This window comes from Pantherophis guttatus, chromosome 6 (assembly GCF_059756535.1).
Source record: "Pantherophis guttatus breed Tessera chromosome 6, ASM5975653v1, whole genome shotgun sequence".
In the NCBI taxonomy this organism is placed as follows: Eukaryota; Metazoa; Chordata; class Lepidosauria; order Squamata; family Colubridae; genus Pantherophis; species Pantherophis guttatus.
This window is the reverse complement of record NC_142068.1, coordinates 68,560,963-68,572,571: the sequence shown is the minus strand read 5'-3', so window position 1 is coordinate 68,572,571 and position 11,609 is coordinate 68,560,963. Positions and strand designations below refer to the sequence as shown.

The following is an 11,609-nucleotide window of genomic DNA, read 5'->3' as shown; positions in this document are numbered from 1 at the left end:
GGTGGGCGTGGCCAATTTTTTTTTTTTTACTTTTAAAACCATTTTTTCTACAACCTCTTCGGTGAAGAGGTTGTAAAAAATGCTTTCAAAAGGCTCTGATGATCCCAGCTGAGTTGCCTGAACGGCAGAGACTTTTTTTCTTTTAAATGCCTCTAACGATCAGGCAACTCAGCTTGGATCGTCAGAGGCATTTAAAAGAAAAAAAGGGTTTTTTTCTTTTAAAAGCCTTTGACGATCCCAGCTGAGCCGCGCGATCATCAGAGGCTTTTTTTTTTACTTTTAAAAGTATTTTTTCAGCCGAAGAGGTTGTAGAAAAAATGCTTTTAAAAGTAAAAAAAAAGCCTCTGATGATTGTGCGGCTCAGCTGGGCATGGGGCTGGGGGGCAGGGATTTTTGCTACCGGTTCTCTGAACCACCCACCTCCATCGCTACTAAATCGGGTGATCCGGTCCGAACCGGGAGTATTTCATCCCTGATATAATTTATGCAATTTATATAATTATAAACATATTTCAAGTGTAGGTATATTACTACAGGAACCCATTCACTGAATTTTAATATCACTTTTAATAACATTAATTATTTAACTATTTATATATACAGATATTATTGCCCTTCCCCTCACAATATTAATTCCCAAGTTTAATATAAATAGTGTGTGAACACAATAAAAAACCTCTCATTCTCATTCCCTCCCATACATCACACATAAACATGTGCATAGAAGACAGCAGGATTAGGCAAAGAGGTGTGACATGAGAGAGGAATTTATTAGTGAGTACCAACAGGGGCCTACCCACACAGGTGAGTTACACCAGATCCCCTGGAAATGTAGATGTGGTAACATACAGGAGTTTTCACCTGACCTACTGGTGACTTCTGCTCTGTTCTATAGGCTGGCTCTGATCAACGTTGCTTGGGCCTCTTGTATGTTTTAGTTCTGTACGTTCACCTGCATGACTGCTACTGTATGCAAAATGAGCTCAGGGCAGAAAGTATACGGCTCGCTTAATTAAAATGCATATTCCTCCCCACTCTTGCTTTCTGAATCCGTTTAATAGAATATTAATATAGATCCTTTGTCTTGCTGAAACTGACCGAGGCTCACAGTTATTGGGCAAAGGCTGTTGAAGTTTGCTGCAACAGACATGGGTGGATGACAAACAGCAGCAAGTGATGCAAATCAGTAATCACCTGGGTGTAGAGGCAGCTTATTAAAACAAACCACAAAACTGCACTCTATAAACAGTTCAGCACTCTATAAATCAGTGATGGCTAGCCTTTTTGCCATCACGTGCCAAAAGAAGGGGGAGTGCCCACACCCATAATTCAATGTGCCCCACCCCCCGCACCTGCCCGCGCTCCCCCTGCTTTTGGCATGCGATGTCACGGTGGGCCCAGTAGGACTGTTTTTTGCCCTCCCCAAGCTCCAGAGGCTTTCTTGGAGCCTGGGGAGGGCGAAAACGACCTTCTCCAGCCCCCCGGAAGCCCTCCAGAGGCTGGAAATGGCCCGTTTCCCGACTTCCGGTGGGCCCGGAAGGCCAGAAAATTAGCTGGCTGGCATACGCATGTGAGCTGGTAGCTGAGCTAGGGCAATGCTTGCGTGCACACAGATATGGCTCTGCGTGCCACCTGTGGCACGTGTGCCATAGGTTCGCCATCACGGCTATAAACAGTTCAACATCTTCAAACTGATACTTCAGACACACAGTATTTTTTAAAATAAAGTTATTTGTAGAAGAGCCAGAATTTATTATGTCCTGATTGTTCTTATCTGGTGGTTATTTTAAAAGTATCAGTAGTTAGTGTGATTGTAATCCATTTAAGCAAATCTGAAGGGTATTCTCATCTCTTTTTGGTTAGGATTCAGGCTGGGTTATTTATTTATTTATTTATTGGTTCAATTTATATGCCGCCCTTTTCCAGAGACTCAGGGCGGCTTACAATGCCTTAAGCAGTAGCCTTCATACTTTTGTATATACCTGCTTAGTAGGGCTTTCGCCCCCCCCCCCCCCAAGCAGTGTTCTTTTTTATACAAAGTCAGCTTATTGCCCCCACAAACCGGGTCCTCATTTTACCTACCTTGAAATGATGGAAGGCTGAGTCAACCTTTAGCCTGGTGAGATTTGAACTTGCAGTAATTGCAGGCAGTTGGTGTTACTTAACGGTGCTTTAGTCTGCTGCGCGACCAAGGCTCTTATAGTACTGAGGTGGCATGGTTGGCTTGTGGATGACCTCTGGAAGGCTTAGTGTGGGGTTGATGCCTGTCCTGGCCTTTTTGGATCTCTTGGTGATTTTTGATATCATCAGCATAGTATCAGCTTCAGCTGTTGGGAATGCTGGACACTGTTTTGCAGTGGTTTTTCTCCCTTCATGGCCAGTTTCATTTGATGATGGGGTGTGTAGACAGTAAGAAAGATGACCCTGATAGAAATATGCAGGAACCATTGCCTAGGACTAGGTAAAAGAGGTAGATATTTTTTAAGCCTAGAACAATGAAATAACATTTGGAAATGGTTCAGATAGATACAGTACCTCCCTAATTCACTGGAGAGTAAGGAGGAGAAGGGACAGTACAATCAGACATGCAAGACTCTGCTATTGTAGCCAATCTCAACAAAAAATAGTTTAGCTTTCCCTGTGGAGTTGATTTCTTGGGTCTGGTATATCTAGAGGGGCTACAGGAGAGAAAATCAGCTTTGTCCATCTTGTGTGGGGTACCTCGGAGTTCAGGTCTCTTACTGGTCCTTTTTAAAGTCTACATGAAAGTCAAGTAAAGTCTACTGTGCAAAGTCATTTGGGGGCACAGGAAGTAGTATCATTAGTTACTGAGCTGCACATTTTCATTCCTCCTCATCAGGCAATGCCGTTCAGGTGATTAGCTAGTGTCTGGAGGCTGTGAAGGTCTGGAACTGCTTCTGCCAGAATTCCAGCAAGACAAAATGGATCTGGGTTTTTGACCCCATTAAGTACCAGAGAGATGTTTAATAAGTTGGTGTGTGATTTGTTGATACTTCTGACTCACAGCTTGTTTGTAGATTAGGTAGCAGCCTTGGCTGGGGGGCCTCGGTAGAAATTCATCTGGTACCAGACTAGAAAACTAAAGTATGTTCTAGTTATACTATAGAAACTCTCATCTATTATCCTTCTTCACCACTGCAATTTTGACTTCCTATATTTTCTTTTATTACAGTTAAGAACAATTATTTTTTAAAATCCATGCTCCTGGACAGTTTCCTTATCTTCTTTCTGTGCCTGTTTTGCAGATGTACTGTACATTTATGAGAAGATGGGCTAAAGAACACAGAAAACAGGATAATGCAGCTGGAGATGCTTCACCGAGCAGTTTATTTTATTTATTTGTTAAATTTATATGCCACCCATCTCACTATCCAAAGTGACTCAGGGTGGTTACTCTAGCCTTCCTACTCATCTCAGTTTGAGCAGAAAGCTTGGACTTTCAGTAACCTGGCTTAACTTGTTTGATTAGTTTTATATAAAAACAAGTCCTTGTCAAACTCGCAGGCTGCAGGCCGGATGCGTTACATGCCGGCCCTGCCTGGTCCGATTTAGCAAAGGGGGGAAAAAGTCCCAATATGTCACATGATGCTGCCGTGACGCCATGAGTTTGACACCCCTGCTTTAAAGGGAATTATAAGGATTTACATTTTGGAAGGTTGAATGGATTTTTAAAATACTTGACAAGCAGAGAACCTGAATAACTGAAATCAGTAATGCAGTCCAATACTCTGATTAGTACTGGCACAGTGATCAATCTGGCACAGTGGCGAGACATTCGACAGAACATGGTTTGGCAGTCAGCAGACCTAGTTGCTTTCTTTGGAGGCTTCAAGATGTGCGGGAGATCTGTCATCAGATTTTTTTAGGGGGAAGCCCAGGATCCAGCCATCTTATATAATGCTGAATATCCATCTATAAATTTTTAGTCAACACTGTTGCACCTCAGGACTAAAGTCCCAAAGGTGCTTTTTTCAAAAGGCAACTGGACTTTGTTTTTCCTTGAAGACATTTCGCTTCTCATCCAGGAGCTTCTTCAGTTCTGACTGAAGAACTGACTGAAGTGGACTCAACGACTCTGAGAAAGAGTGCTAACGACTAGATGACTGCAAGGAATATAAATCCTTCCATCCTCCATGATTCAGTCAGAACTGAAGAAGCTTCTTGGATGAGAACAGGGGTGAAATCCAGAAGGTTCTAATAGGTTCTGGAGAACCAGTAGCGGAAATTTTGAGTCGTTTGGAGAACCGGCAAATACCACCTCTGGCTGGCCCCAGAGTGGGGTGGGAATGGAGATTTTGCAATATCCTTCCCTCAGGAGGGGAGGGAATGAAGATTTTGTAGTATCCTTCCTCTGGAGTGGGGTGGGGATGGAGATTTTGTAATATCCTACCCCTACCACGCCCACCAAGCCACGCCCACAGAACAGATAGGGAAAAAATTTGGATTTCACCTCTGGATGAGAAGGAAAATGTGTTCAAGAAAAAACAAAGTCCAGTTGCCTTTTAAAAAAAGGACCTTTGGGACAACCATTACTTGGATGACAGAGAATCTCCCTAGACACTCAGGACTAAAGACATGACATTCCAAAGAACCATGCAGTGTGAATAGAGATTGGCCAGAAAATATATCTGGAGCACTTAAATCTAAGTGACGTAGTTCTTAATATTAATTAGTTTATTAATTATAGCAGCCTCTCCCAATATGGGAGCTTATATGCGGGAGAAGGTAGAAGAACAGCATTAGGAGCATAACAAGAGAAGGATGTGTGGGTTTGTTGACGTGTATGAATCGCATTCTTACTAAATCATTTTCATCTGTGGGGAACTGAATCATCCTTGACATCTCAAAAGGTATGGGGAAAAAAAGACAAACATGTATACATCTTATATCTGGCTGGCTGCAATTTGGCAGTTTGAATCTCACCAGGCTTAAGGTTGACTCAGCCTTCCATCCTTCCGAGGTGGATAAAATGAGGAGCCACATTGTTGAAGACAATATGCTGACTCTGTAAAACCACTTAGAGAGAGCTGTAAAGGACTGTGAAGTGGTATGTAAGTCTAAGTGCTGTTGCTATTGCTATTATATGCTCTATATGCACTGGCGCAAAACTTGTTATATTTGTTCAAGAAGGCCTAAGACCAAAAGAACTATTTCAGAAATTAAGCAAAACCAAATGAACAAGCTGAAGATCATTCTCAAAGTCAATCTGGCACAGTGGCGAGACATTCGACAGAACATGGTTTGGCAGTCAGCAGACCTAGTTGCTTTCTTTGGAGGCTTCAAGATGTGCTTTTATAATTAAAAGATAATTATATAATTCCCTACAGGGATGCAATGGCTAAGACACTGAGCTTGTTGATCGAAAGGTCGGCAGTTCAGCGGTTCAAATCCCTAGTGCTCCTGTTACTTGTCCCAGCTTCTGCCAACCTAGCAGTTCGAAAGCACATAAAAAATGCAAGTAGAAAAATATGGACCACCTTTGGTGGGAAAGTAACAGCGTTCCGTGCGCCTTTGGTGTTTAGTCATGCCGGCCACAAGACCATGGAGACGTCTTTGGACAGCGCTGGCTCTTCAGCTTCAAAACAGAGATGAGCACCTCCCCCTAGAGTTGGGAATGACTAGCACATATGTGCGAGGAGAACCTTTAACTTTTTACTAAATAATTCCCAATTACTTTCCCAAATAATAATTATTCCTAAATAATTCCCAATTATTTCCAGTGGAAGCAAAAGAAGGAAGATATCCAGAGCCTCCAATAAAATTAATATATCTTAAACTTCAGAAGTAAGAAATACAAATTTAAAAAGCATGCAGATGTTCTATAGTTCTTCGCGCCCCTCAGTTTTGGAGAGTGTGATGTTGATATCACCAGTGATGGCTGTTGCATAACCCTCTTCTATTCATTCCCTCATATCTTTCACAGTTTTGTGCATGTGCTCTTTTTATTTATTTTACACTGGGATTCTTACATTTTGAACTATTAAAAGCCTTCCCCCCCTTGCTTATTTTTCAGTATTTGCTTTCACGGTGAAAGAAATATTTTCCTATATTTGTATTTATGAAGGAAGGCAGATTAGCATTCTTTATAGAAAAAAAACCCAATTCTATGTACATTTAACAAAATTGAACCTCAGGAAGGAAAACAGATGCCGAAGCAATCATGAATCTTCTAGAAATCCCCATTCCCTTCCATCCCTTAAGATGACCTTATGGAACACATTATTAAATATTTAATTGCAAATAGTTACATCTCACATTGGTAGAAAACATAGGAATGCTACTAATAGGATTTTTATTTTAAAAAAGCAAAGGAACATTTGTAATAACGTATGCTACAGGATAAGGCCTGTTAATTTGTTTTGCCTAAGATGCACTTGGTTTTATTACTTTGTGCCTCTCCTTGCCATTTTATTACCACATGTGGCCATAAGACAGGTCTCTGAGGACTTATGAAATGGGTCAGAGGATGTTCATGTATCATGCAGGTTGTGGGCTATGCCTGTTCTACAATAGCTTAGTAAGCACTGCATCCGGGAGTGTGTGTTTCACCAATAATTTTTTTAGCGATTAAAATAAATTATTGTACCCGATTATTATATTTTCAGCACTGTTGAACTCTCTGCCCACACAGCGCCCATCCAAACTGTTGACCTACTTAAATACTAATTGTTACCTTTAAGGTATGTGTTGTTTTTCTTCACTGATGCATGTTACCTGTTGAAATTTAATCAACTTGATGTGGCGCTCATGTTACATAAGCTAATTATACAAGCATAGAAATGCTTAAAAGACAAAGTAAACATTCAGTAACCATTTCTACTTATATTATCCAGTTGTAACTTATTTTGATATAACTAAGGGCACATCCTTGGAGCCACTGCAATGGGCTTCATCAGGGGTGAAATCCAGCAGGTTCTGACAGGTTCTGGAGAACCGGTAGCGGAAATTTTGAGCAGTTTGGAGAACCAGCAAATACCACCTCTGGCTGGCCCCAGAGTGGCATGGGAATGGAGATTTTGAAGTATCCTTCGCCTGCCTTGCCCACCAAGCCATGCCCACCAAGCCACACCACGCCTACCAAGCCACACCTATAGAACCGGTAGTAAAAAAAATTGGATTTCATCACTGGGCTTCATCCTACCACTGATAAAGTGGTATCCAAATTAATGTACTTCTCTTGCAAAGGTGGCCACCTCTCTTTCCAGCCAGCTAGTGAGTCCACATAAAAATGAAAGCCAATTGGTGCTCTCTCCCCATTTTTTTTTTCCTGGAAGGGAAAAAAAACCAATGGGGTGGAAAATCTCAAATAGGCATTTTGCAGGGGAACAGTAAAGTTCCACATCAGAGTAAATGGAAAGGACAAGAAAATGGTGGAAAGGTCTTGTTTGCACAAAGGAGTGAGAGGTTCAGGAGCAAGGAATTTCTACCTATTGAAAAATATCCACCTCTAAACTCCAAAGGAAAGCCTGTAAACTGTTCAGAAGAAGCTGAATCAATAGGTAATTTGATTAGCTTTCCAACCCAATGGCACTAAATGGCAATTGACAGATTCAGATCACAATCTCTTCAGGTGAAGAGATTGATAAGCATAATATATTACACATAAAGTAAGACATACCTGCACACAGTTAGCAACTGGCTGTCCTTATAGTGAAGAAAATTGATAAAATATCCACGCTGATATTTTTCAAATATTCCAAACTGATTCACTGCATTTCAGCTAAGAAATGGTTCCCCAATCTGATGCAGTATCCTTTAAATAGGACTATCTCCTAGTATTCAGTCTTTGACCATACTAGATTCAAAATTGTTTTCCTTTGTACTTAATAAGAGCATATTTTGTATGTTAGAATTGAACAGGCAATACGTCTAAAATAATAATGATTGAAAATTTAGAATTGATAAGATAGCAATAGAAAACAAATGTCATCTCGGCAAAGAAGCTGAAGAAATATCAGGCCACCTAGTTAGCTGCTGCAAGATCTCACAGACTGAATACAAACAATGGCATGACAAATAGCAACAATGGTGCATTGCCTGAAGTAACACTTGCCTGCAGGCAAGAGCTGGTGGGAGCACAAAATGAAGTAATAGAAAATTAAAAGAAAATTAAAAAGCTAAAGTGCTCTGGAGCTTTGCTATTATTTATTGTGGAAACAGAATATGTGGGAATAAATTTTAATTCTTTAAAAAATATCCATTGTGTGAACTTTTGATGAGGATACCAGTATCTGGTATCTCTTGTACATTGCTGAATTCACATATTGCACTAAATCTTAAAGTGGCTTTTTGATATTTGCTTAGCCTGTTGTATGACACCAGCCATTGTAGATTATAAACCACAATTGTCCTGCTTCTCAATCAGATACCTTGAGCTGGTATACCTGAAAGAATTTGTAATCAGGAAGCCACAAAATACTGTACATGAGATACATTCAGTGTACACTTTTTCCTTATAGAAGTTCCTTCCCATTTGTTGCAATGGGAGTGACATCCTAACATAAGAGTCTGATATACCAGTAGTACACATTGTTCCCAGTTTCTGAATGACTTTAATAGAGTGATAGAAGTAAGGTTCCTATAGATCCAAGCCTTCTATTACATCTCATAAAAGCATATATCCTGTTTCTATTAATGGAGCTTCGGGATTGGGTGGCTAAGGCTGCTGTTTGCTGCTAGAGTTAGGTTTCTGTCTGTAAGGTACATTCCTTTCTCACTCTCTGTCTACAGTATTTGCAGTTTGTTGTGATAACAACATGCCCTGACAATCCTTTTCCTCTTGATTACATTAATTCTCATGTATCATCGAAAAGCTGAAAGGTAGAGAACCCTTCTCCCCTCTGATCCCTAGCCACAACCAGAGCTATTTCTCTTCCTACATATTAGTGCCATATTAAGAGTACTGTATTCCGACATGGTGTTATTGCAGATCCTTATTTTGAAAGATAGCAGCCTTATTTGGTCTCACTGCAGTGTTTACAAAATTTGGAAGGTCAGTCTCTATCACTTCTCTCCTGTTCTATGAAGTAAGAATAGCACAGCAGCTGCTTAGCTTCAGTTTTCTTTTCTCCAGGACTTTGTCAGTTGCATAATCATAGGAGAGGCTGCCTCTCTCCTCTTTCAGACTATTTCTGGCCTATTGCTTTCCCCCAGGTTTATTTCCCATTACTGGAAGCAAAATAGAGATTTATTTTATTAATATTTATATGCCGCCCTTCTCCCGAAGGACTCAGGGCAGCTCACAACAATAAAACAACAAAACAATAAATTAATGCTAAAATAATCCAATTAAAACCCCCAACAGTTAAAACTAAAAACTCCCAGCAGATCAGGCGATTCGCTGAAAAAGCCATGTCTTCAGGCCACCGCGGAAAGAGTGGAGGTCGGGGGCCGTCCGGAGCTCAGTGGGTAATTCAATCCAGAGGGTCGGTGCGGCCACAGAGAACGCCTTAATCCTGGGCACCACCAGCCGACATTGTCTGGCCAATGGCACCTGGAGGAGGGCAGCCCTATGTGAACGCACTGGGCGGTGGGAGGCCGGTAGGAGGTGATCCTGCAAGTACCCCAGGCCCATGCCATGTAGGTACAATCAATGGGTACAATCAGTTTTACACTGGAATTAATCAGTGCCAGCTCAAAGGATGGATAGTGCTTTAATTCTCTATGGAGAAAAATCCTTTATGAGGCAGCAAAGATCCAAAATATCCTAAGGCTTCTGAGATGTTCCCTGAAGACCGCAACATTTATAACCTTTTTTTTTTAATCAACTGTGCTCATGAGCTTCAATTCATTAATAAAATAATTCTTAGTGTCTTGCATAAAGTTAAAAAAAGTTTTAGGTCTGTGTTAAAAACCTTTCTACGGTATTGGTTGTGTAAATTGCTTGATTCTTCCACGATTGTCTTGTGGAAACATCATTAGCTCTTCATGAGACATTATCTATATGTTCAGCTGTTTAGGCTTAGATTGAATATTCATCTGTGCTCAAATCAAATTCTGTAAAAAGCAAACTGCAATTCAGGACCAGATAACTAGAGACAAAGGGTCTGACATATTTTGGAAACATATTGTTTAATGAATTGTATATTTGATTCACTTGAGTTTTCATTTTATGAATACCAATATACTTTGAAAACAGTATACACTTAATGTATGTAATTGTTTTCATTAGTTTTCTACAAAAGTGAACATGAAACTTGACCTCAGCTTTTATTTTTCAAGCTGGCTGTACAAATTTCCAAGCCAAACGTTTAGTAATCATAGTGTGAAATTGCAAACCTGTGAAGTTTATGCTCAGTAGCAGTTCATGTTCTAAGTTATTACATTTCATTTATTTCATTTTCCAGGAAGCGTCTCTTATCATTTATTAAATCAGCCCTATGTAATTAAGCAGCTCAAACCCAATGAGATAGTTAACCTTGCTTAAGACTACACAGGGTTGTTGAAGGCATCAAGAGGCCAGGAAGTAGCAGCTAACACCCCCCTGCCACAAAAAATTACACCAGTTAATTAACAGTCCCCATCTGAAGCCCACCAGGAGGGGTTGAATTGAGTCTCTCCCCACCCTCATCAGTTGTAGTGCAGGAGCTCGGGGGAAAAACGAATGGGAAATCATACTAAACTATTGAGCTCTATTATGTTATGGCCCCGTAAATCCTCTTCCAAATTAAGGGAATGTGGAACTAGGATTGAAATCGGGGCCCTCGAGCTGCTAACGCTCCTCAATCGGGACGGGTGTCCACGGGGCCCGTTTTTAGATTAGCTGCGCCTCGAGTAGCTCTGCGGATGCAACTTGGATCATTTGAGCCTCGCCGCGTCCTCGCCTTTTGCGTTTCGCGGGCATAGGGAGGGTGCCAGGGTGGCTTAGTGTTTGCATGTATAGCTTTACTCGGAAGTAAATCAAGTGACTCGGACTTAAGGTGTGCAAAGGGCGGCTGCCTTCGTAGCAGTCATAACAGGATCGCGCGCTGGCTCTTCCCCTTGCACACACACACACACACACACACACACATACAGACACTCACACTCACACACACACACATATATATACAGACACACACACATACGGACACATACGCGCGCGCACACACAAACACACTCCCCGGAGGAAGGGTGTACAGTCCAGAGGCCCTTTGCTCCTTAACTGCAGCCGCCGCAACAGGCGCTGCCCGGACATTGCCACCGGGCACCCCTTTGGCTGCAAGCCGCCTCTCGTCGTCGCTCTTGCCGGCACCTCACGCCGCTCTTCCCGAAGCCGGCTCTCTTTCCTCTCCTCGGGCGGAGCGCTTCTCGGCGTCAGGTAGGATCCTCCGAGCGCCTCCAGGCCTCCGTCGGGGAGCGCAAAATGGCGCCACCGCCGGCCGGAGAACTGGCTTGGGCGCTGTTTTCTGTGAAGGGAGGGGCCGGCCGGGGAAGTAGGCCGGCCCGGGGGCAGCAGGCAGGGCCCAGAGATGCGGCAGCGACTCTCCCGGCTTATTGCTCTCCGGGCCTCCCTGCGGCCGCTTCCTTCAGCGCGCCGGCTTTTCCTGAGACAGCAGCAGCACCTCTTCCTTTGCGGGTACCGCCGCGGGGAGGCCGGGAGTTGGGCC

At 42.3% G+C, this 11,609-nt stretch overlaps 1 protein-coding gene across 5 annotated transcripts in view; it reads left to right on the top strand.

The window, feature by feature from the left end:
* The first annotated feature begins 10,506 nt into the window (after nucleotides 1–10,506).
* Nucleotides 10,507–11,609, top strand: part of IDE (insulin degrading enzyme) — a 66,286-nt gene continuing 65,183 nt past the window's right edge. For 3 of the 5 annotated variants that reach the window (XM_034430438.3, XM_034430439.3, XM_060682928.2), the window contains exon 1: nucleotides 11,487–11,578. The gene's annotated coding sequence lies outside the window, so the exon portion shown is untranslated. Of the gene's footprint in view, nucleotides 11,321–11,486; nucleotides 11,579–11,609 lie in introns of those variants that run through there. The other 2 variants (XM_034430440.3, XM_034430443.3) reach the window with 2 other exon arrangements.